The following is a 7,500-nucleotide window of genomic DNA, read 5'->3' as shown; positions in this document are numbered from 1 at the left end:
ATGTCGTACCTTAACCTAACCTATGTCGTACCTTAACCTAACCTATGTCGTACCTTAACCTAACCTATGTCGTACCTTAACCTAACCTATGTCGTACCTTAACCTAACCTATGTCGTACCTTAACCTAACCTATGTCGTACCTTAACCTAACCTATGTCGTACCTTAACCTAACCTATGTCGTACCTTAACCTAACCTATGTCGTACCTTAACCTAACCTATGTCGTACCTTAACCTAACCTATGTCGTACCTTAACCTAACCTATGTCGTACCTTAACCTAACCTATGTCGTACCTTAACCTAACCTATGTCGTACCTTAACCTAACCTATGTCGTACCTTAACCTAACCTATGTCGTACCTTAACCTAACCTATGTCGTACCTTAACCTAACCTATGTCGTACCTTAACCTAACCTATGTCGTACCTTAACCTAACCTATGTCGTACCTTAACCTAACCTATGTCGTACCTTAACCTAACCTATGTCGTACCTTAACCTAACCTATGTCGTACCTTAACCTAACCTGTATTGCGCCTTAACCTAACCTGTATTGCGCCTTAACGTAACCTGTATTGCGCCTTAACGTAACCTGTATTGCGCCTTAACGTAACCTGTATTGCGCCTTAACGTAACCTGTATTGCGCCTTAACGTAACCTGTATTGCGCCTTAACGTAACCTGTATTGCGCCTTAACGTAACCTGTATTGCGCCTTAACGTAACCTGTATTGCGCCTTAACGTAACCTGTATTGCGCCTTAACGTAACCTGTATTGCGCCTTAACGTAACCTGTATTGCGCCTTAACGTAACCTGTATTGCGCCTTAACGTAACCTGTATTGCGCCTTAACGTAACCTGTATTGCGCCTTAACGTAACCTGTATTGCGCCTTAACGTAACCTGTATTGCGCCTTAACGTAACCTGTATTGCGCCTTAACGTAACCTGTATTGCGCCTTAACGTAACCTGTATTGCGCCTTAACGTAACCTGTATTGCGCCTTAACGTAACCTGTATTGCGCCTTAACGTAACCTGTATTGCGCCTTAACGTAACCTGTATTGCGCCTTAACGTAACCTGCATTGCGCCTTAACGTAACCTGCATTGCGCCTTAACGTAACCTGTATTGCGCCTTAACGTAACCTGCATTGCGCCTTAACGTAACCTGCATTGCGCCTTAACGTAACCTGTATTGCGCCTTAACGTAACCTGTATTGCGCCTTAACGTAACCTGTATTGCGCCTTAACGTAACCTGTATTGCGCCTTAACGTAACCTGTATTGCGCCTTAACGTAACCTGTATTGCGCCTTAACGTAACCTGTATTGCGCCTTAACGTAACCGATATTGCGCCTTAACGTAACCTATATTGCGCCGTAACGTAACCTATATTGCGCCGTAACGTAACCCACATTGCCCCTTAACGTAACCTATATTGCGCCGTAACGTAACCTATATTGCGCCGTAACGTAACCCACATTGCCCCTTAACGTAACCCACATTGCCCCTTAACGTAACCCACATTGCCCCTTAACGTAACCCAACACACGTTGGGCCTTAACCCAACACACGTTGGGCCTTAACCCAACACACGTTGGGCCGTAACCCAACACACGTTGGGCCTTAACCCAACACACGTTGGGCCTTAACCCAACACACGTTGGGCCTTAACCCAACACACGTTGGGCCTTAACCTGCTCTGTAATTGTCATACGACGCGTTAAATTAGTGTAGTGTTGCCTAACTGCAACCCCCGCAATATAGTTTGCTACTCGCACTGCCCGGTCCCCAGTGTATCGCTTCATGTTAAACACCTTGCAGCTATACACTGTAATGTGGATGGCAGCAGGACGTACATGCTCAATGCCCTTTGCAGTTGTTCATTGGCATTTGCAGTTGTTCATTGGCATTCGCATGGCGAAGCACTTAGCCTACGCTGTGGTACGGCCTGTGTCAACTGTCCGCTGATGTTGTACGTCCAAATCACACACTGTACTGCACATTGGTCCTCATGTACTGAATGATACATCGTGGTACATGTGACCGTACAACGACTGCGCCAACAACGGCGAACCATGCGGTCCAAATGTTGTGCACTCAGCTACGTGTCGTCTCCCTATAAGAGCTGGATTGCAGTGTGGTATGCCCTGGATGGCGATCAGCATGAGCCGTCTGTTGATGTAGTGGCGCGTGTTGTCAGACGTAGTCGTCTCTTCTCACACACCGTGATAGCACGGTGCACTGCGTTCCACATCTGCGACATGCGACAGAGGCCGGTTGACAGTCGTTCGCGCAATGGACATCGCATACGTACGGGGGCCACCTTCCACGTGTTCGCTAAGCGTGGACATGTTGTTGCGTGTATGTGGGCAGACAGTGTGTCGTGACACCTGACACAGGCATGCAACAATCGTTGAATTTGCAAATGGCGATGGACGCCTACGTTTGCTGGTGACGTTACGCAAATGAACAACTGGTAAACCGTTGTGGTGCGGTTGTTCTCGCTAGGGGTGAATCAGTGATGGCGACGATCGGTTGAGCTACCAACCGGTTGTTGCAGCGATACCCACCATGCCCACGAACGTGAATGGCATGTGGGTGTGAAGCGATACGCGGCGGTGGCTGGGTGGGACCGTCCCCGGCCGGTGAGGGGGGGCCTCCCGGCGTGTTGGCCGTGCGGTGCGTGGGCGCACGCGCTACAGCCGGCTGGTGGGGGCGGCCAGTGGCAGGCGCGCCGGCCGACGGAGGCGGCAGGCGGCGCAGCTGCGCGCCGGCGCACCCTGCACGCGGCGCCGTGCGGCCAAAGTAGGTCCTCGCGGGCCCGGTGCGAAGCGCGGTGGACATCTGCAGTGTGCTGGTCCGATTGAGGACTGTGTGCGCTGAGGATGCGCCGCCGCCCGGCGCTCGGCGCCGCGACGCCGTCTGCTGCTCGGTCGCCTCTGCGGTTCTCGCAGGTGGTTTGTATCGCAGCTGTGCGGACGTGTTGGCGCGTGCGCTGTGCTGGGAGAGTTCGCTTCGGCACCCAAGTGGGGCTTTTGTCCTTCTGTGGCGCTGGCGTTGGAGCTGCCGGTCACCGTAGGTGGCGCGTGTTGTCTCCCGCCGGCAATGCCACGACAGCACGCTCCCGGGCCTCTGTCGGCAGCGGCAAGCTCAGTTGGGAGCACGGGTGGTCGCACCTAAAGCGTCTACTCGCCAAACTCCGGGCGATTGCGCCTCTCTCGAACCCGACCAAGTACTTAGGACGGCGCTGCGCGCCGCCGGGACCTGAGAGGGTTTCGAGGTGTATGGTGCAGGGGAGCTCAGCCTCCTCCTGTTTGCAGAATAATTGAGCGGACGCTTGCGTGTTCGCGCGGGCCCCCGGGACACACTCCCGGGCGGCCGGCTGCTCAGCTCTAGTTGACGCAGCTCCCTGGTTGATCCTGCCAGTAGTCATATGCTTGTCTCAAAGATTAAGCCATGCATGTCTCAGTACAAGCCGCATTAAGGTGAAACCGCGAATGGCTCATTAAATCAGTTATGGTTCCTTAGATCGTACCCACGTTACTTGGATAACTGTGGTAATTCTAGAGCTAATACATGCAAACAGAGTCCCGACCAGAGATGGAAGGGACGCTTTTATTAGATCAAAACCAATCGGTCGGCTCGTCCGGTCCGTTTGCCTTGGTGACTCTGAATAACTTTGGGCTGATCGCACGGTCCTCGTACCGGCGACGCATCTTTCAAATGTCTGCCTTATCAACTGTCGATGGTAGGTTCTGCGCCTACCATGGTTGTAACGGGTAACGGGGAATCAGGGTTCGATTCCGGAGAGGGAGCCTGAGAAACGGCTACCACATCCAAGGAAGGCAGCAGGCGCGCAAATTACCCACTCCCGGCACGGGGAGGTAGTGACGAAAAATAACGATACGGGACTCATCCGAGGCCCCGTAATCGGAATGAGTACACTTTAAATCCTTTAACGAGTATCTATTGGAGGGCAAGTCTGGTGCCAGCAGCCGCGGTAATTCCAGCTCCAATAGCGTATATTAAAGTTGTTGCGGTTAAAAAGCTCGTAGTTGGATTTGTGTCCCACGCTGTTGGTTCACCGCCCGTCGGTGTTTAACTGGCATGTATCGTGGGACGTCCTGCCGGTGGGGCGAGCTGAAGGCGTGCGACGCGCCTCGTGCGTGCTCGTGCGTCCCGAGGCGGACCCCGTTGCAATCCTACCAGGGTGCTCTTGAGTGAGTGTCTCGGTGGGCCGGCACGTTTACTTTGAACAAATTAGAGTGCTTAAAGCAGGCAAGCCCGCCTGAATACTGTGTGCATGGAATAATGGAATAGGACCTCGGTTCTATTTTGTTGGTTTTCGGAACCCGAGGTAATGATTAATAGGGACAGGCGGGGGCATTCGTATTGCGACGTTAGAGGTGAAATTCTTGGATCGTCGCAAGACGAACAGAAGCGAAAGCATTTGCCAAGTATGTTTTCATTAATCAAGAACGAAAGTTAGAGGTTCGAAGGCGATCAGATACCGCCCTAGTTCTAACCATAAACGATGCCAGCCAGCGATCCGCCGCAGTTCCTCCGATGACTCGGCGGGCAGCCTCCGGGAAACCAAAGCTTTTGGGTTCCGGGGGAAGTATGGTTGCAAAGCTGAAACTTAAAGGAATTGACGGAAGGGCACCACCAGGAGTGGAGCCTGCGGCTTAATTTGACTCAACACGGGAAACCTCACCAGGCCCGGACACCGGAAGGATTGACAGATTGATAGCTCTTTCTTGATTCGGTGGGTGGTGGTGCATGGCCGTTCTTAGTTGGTGGAGCGATTTGTCTGGTTAATTCCGATAACGAACGAGACTCTAGCCTGCTAACTAGTCGCGTGACATCCTTCGTGCTGTCAGCGATTACTTTTCTTCTTAGAGGGACAGGCGGCTTCTAGCCGCACGAGATTGAGCAATAACAGGTCTGTGATGCCCTTAGATGTTCTGGGCCGCACGCGCGCTACACTGAAGGAATCAGCGTGTCTTCCTAGGCCGAAAGGTCGGGGTAACCCGCTGAACCTCCTTCGTGCTAGGGATTGGGGCTTGCAATTGTTCCCCATGAACGAGGAATTCCCAGTAAGCGCGAGTCATAAGCTCGCGTTGATTACGTCCCTGCCCTTTGTACACACCGCCCGTCGCTACTACCGATTGAATGATTTAGTGAGGTCTTCGGACTGGTACGCGGCATTGACTCTGTCGTTGCCGATGCTACCGGAAAGATGACCAAACTTGATCATTTAGAGGAAGTAAAAGTCGTAACAAGGTTTCCGTAGGTGAACCTGCGGAAGGATCATTACCGACTAGACTGCATGTCTTTCGGTGTGCGTGTCGTGTCGCGCAACACGCTACCTGTACGGCTCGCAGTAGCCGTGCGCCGCGTGCGGAACCACGCGTGCTTCTCAAAACTAACGCCAATGTTGTGTGGTACGAGCGCTGAAGCGCTGGAGCGGCTGGCCTGCGGCACCTGGCGCCTGGCGCCGGTTTTGAATGACTTTCGCCCGACTGCCTGTCCGCTCCGGTGTGGAGCCGTACGACGCCCATCGGCCGTGAGGCCGTTGGACACAGAACGCTTGAACAGGGGCCGCCACACGCCTACGTCCCGCCTATGCAACTGTCTTGAAAGAGACAGTGGAAACTAAGAAAAGATCACCCAGGACGGTGGATCACTCGGCTCGTGGGTCGATGAAGAACGCAGCAAATTGCGCGTCGACATGTGAACTGCAGGACACATGAACATCGACGTTTCGAACGCACATTGCGGTCCATGGATTCCGTTCCCGGGCCACGTCTGGCTGAGGGTCGGCTACGTATACTGAAGCGCGCGGCGTTTGCCCCGCTTCGCAGACCTGGGAGCGTCGCGGCCGCCTGTGGGGCCGGCCGCGCCTCCTGAAATGTGCGATGCGCGCCCGTCGCCTGGCGGTTCGCATACCGGTACTTACTCGGTAGCGTGCACAGCCGGCTGGCGGTGTGGCGTGCGACACCTCGTACAACGACCTCAGAGCAGGCGAGACTACCCGCTGAATTTAAGCATATTACTAAGCGGAGGAAAAGAAACTAACAAGGATTCCCCCAGTAGCGGCGAGCGAACAGGGAAGAGTCCAGCACCGAACCCCGCAGGCTGCCGCCTGTCGTGGCATGTGGTGTTTGGGAGGGTCCACTACCCCGACGCCTCGCGCCGAGCCCAAGTCCAACTTGAATGAGGCCACGGCCCGTAGAGGGTGCCAGGCCCGTAGCGGCCGGTGCGAGCGTCGGCGGGACCTCTCCTTCGAGTCGGGTTGCTTGAGAGTGCAGCTCCAAGTGGGTGGTAAACTCCATCTGAGACTAAATATGACCACGAGACCGATAGCGAACAAGTACCGTGAGGGAAAGTTGAAAAGAACTTTGAAGAGAGAGTTCAAAAGTACGTGAAACCGTTCTGGGGTAAACGTGAGAAGTCCGAAAGGTCGAACGGGTGAGATTCACGCCCATCCGGCCACTGGCCTCCGCCCTCGGCAGATGGGGCCGGCCGCCCGCGCGGAGCAATCCGCGGCGGGGCCGTGTCCGGTTGCCTTTCCACTCGCCGCGGGGTGGGGCCGTTCCGGTGTGCGGTGGGCCGCACTTCTCCCCTAGTAGGACGTCGCGACCCGCTGGGTGCCGGCCTACGGCCCGGGTGCGCAGCCTGTCCTTCCGCGGGCCTCGGTTCGCGTCTGTTGGGCAGAGCCCCGGTGTCCTGGCTGGCTGCCCGGCGGTATATCTGGAGGAGTCGATTCGCCCCTTTGGGCGCTCGGGCTCTCGGCAAGCGCGCGCGGTTCTTCCCGGATGACGGACCTACCTGGCCCGGCCCCGGACCCGCGCCGCTGTTGGCTCGGGATGCTCTCGGGCGGAATAATCGCTCCCGTCAGCGGCGCTTCAGCTTTGGACAATTTCACGACCCGTCTTGAAACACGGACCAAGGAGTCTAACATGTGCGCGAGTCATTGGGCTGTACGAAACCTAAAGGCGTAATGAAAGTGAAGGTCTCGCCTTGCGCGGGCCGAGGGAGGATGGGGCTTCCCCGCCCTTCACGGGGCGGCGGCCTCCGCACTCCCGGGGCGTCTCGTCCTCATTGCGAGGTGAGGCGCACCTAGAGCGTACACGTTGGGACCCGAAAGATGGTGAACTATGCCTGGCCAGGACGAAGTCAGGGGAAACCCTGATGGAGGTCCGTAGCGATTCTGACGTGCAAATCGATCGTCGGAGCTGGGTATAGGGGCGAAAGACTAATCGAACCATCTAGTAGCTGGTTCCCTCCGAAGTTTCCCTCAGGATAGCTGGTGCTCGTACGAGTCTCATCCGGTAAAGCGAATGATTAGAGGCCTTGGGGCCGAAACGACCTCAACCTATTCTCAAACTTTAAATGGGTGAGATCTCCGGCTTGCTTGATATGCTGAAGCCGCGAGCAAACGACTCGGATCGGAGTGCCAAGTGGGCCACTTTTGGTAAGCAGAACTGGCGCTGTGGGAT

General features: G+C 55.1%; 3 non-coding genes across 3 annotated transcripts in view; all 3 read left to right on the top strand.

The window, feature by feature from the left end:
- The first annotated feature begins 3,404 nt into the window (after positions 1 to 3,404).
- LOC124559426 lies at positions 3,405 to 5,314 on the top strand. Its single transcript, XR_006968885.1, has one exon. It is a non-coding gene; the product is annotated as a small subunit ribosomal RNA (ribosomal RNA).
- Positions 5,315 to 5,665: 351 nt separating this feature from the next.
- On the top strand, positions 5,666 to 5,820 carry LOC124559423. The gene has a single exon (XR_006968882.1). It is a non-coding gene; the product is annotated as a 5.8S ribosomal RNA (ribosomal RNA).
- A 188-nt stretch (positions 5,821 to 6,008) lies between these two features.
- The window catches only part of LOC124559419, a 4,222-nt gene continuing 2,730 nt past the window's right edge, over positions 6,009 to 7,500 (top strand). Inside the window, exon 1 of the ribosomal RNA XR_006968879.1 lies at positions 6,009 to 7,500. This exon is cut by the window's right edge and continues 2,730 nt beyond it. This is a non-coding gene — a ribosomal RNA (large subunit ribosomal RNA).

Source organism: Schistocerca americana, unplaced genomic scaffold (assembly GCF_021461395.2).
Source record: "Schistocerca americana isolate TAMUIC-IGC-003095 unplaced genomic scaffold, iqSchAmer2.1 HiC_scaffold_1040, whole genome shotgun sequence".
Lineage (NCBI taxonomy): Eukaryota > Metazoa > Arthropoda > Insecta > Orthoptera > Acrididae > Schistocerca > Schistocerca americana.
The sequence above is the reverse complement of the archived record's forward strand: the minus strand, read 5'-3'. Positions and strand labels throughout refer to the sequence as shown.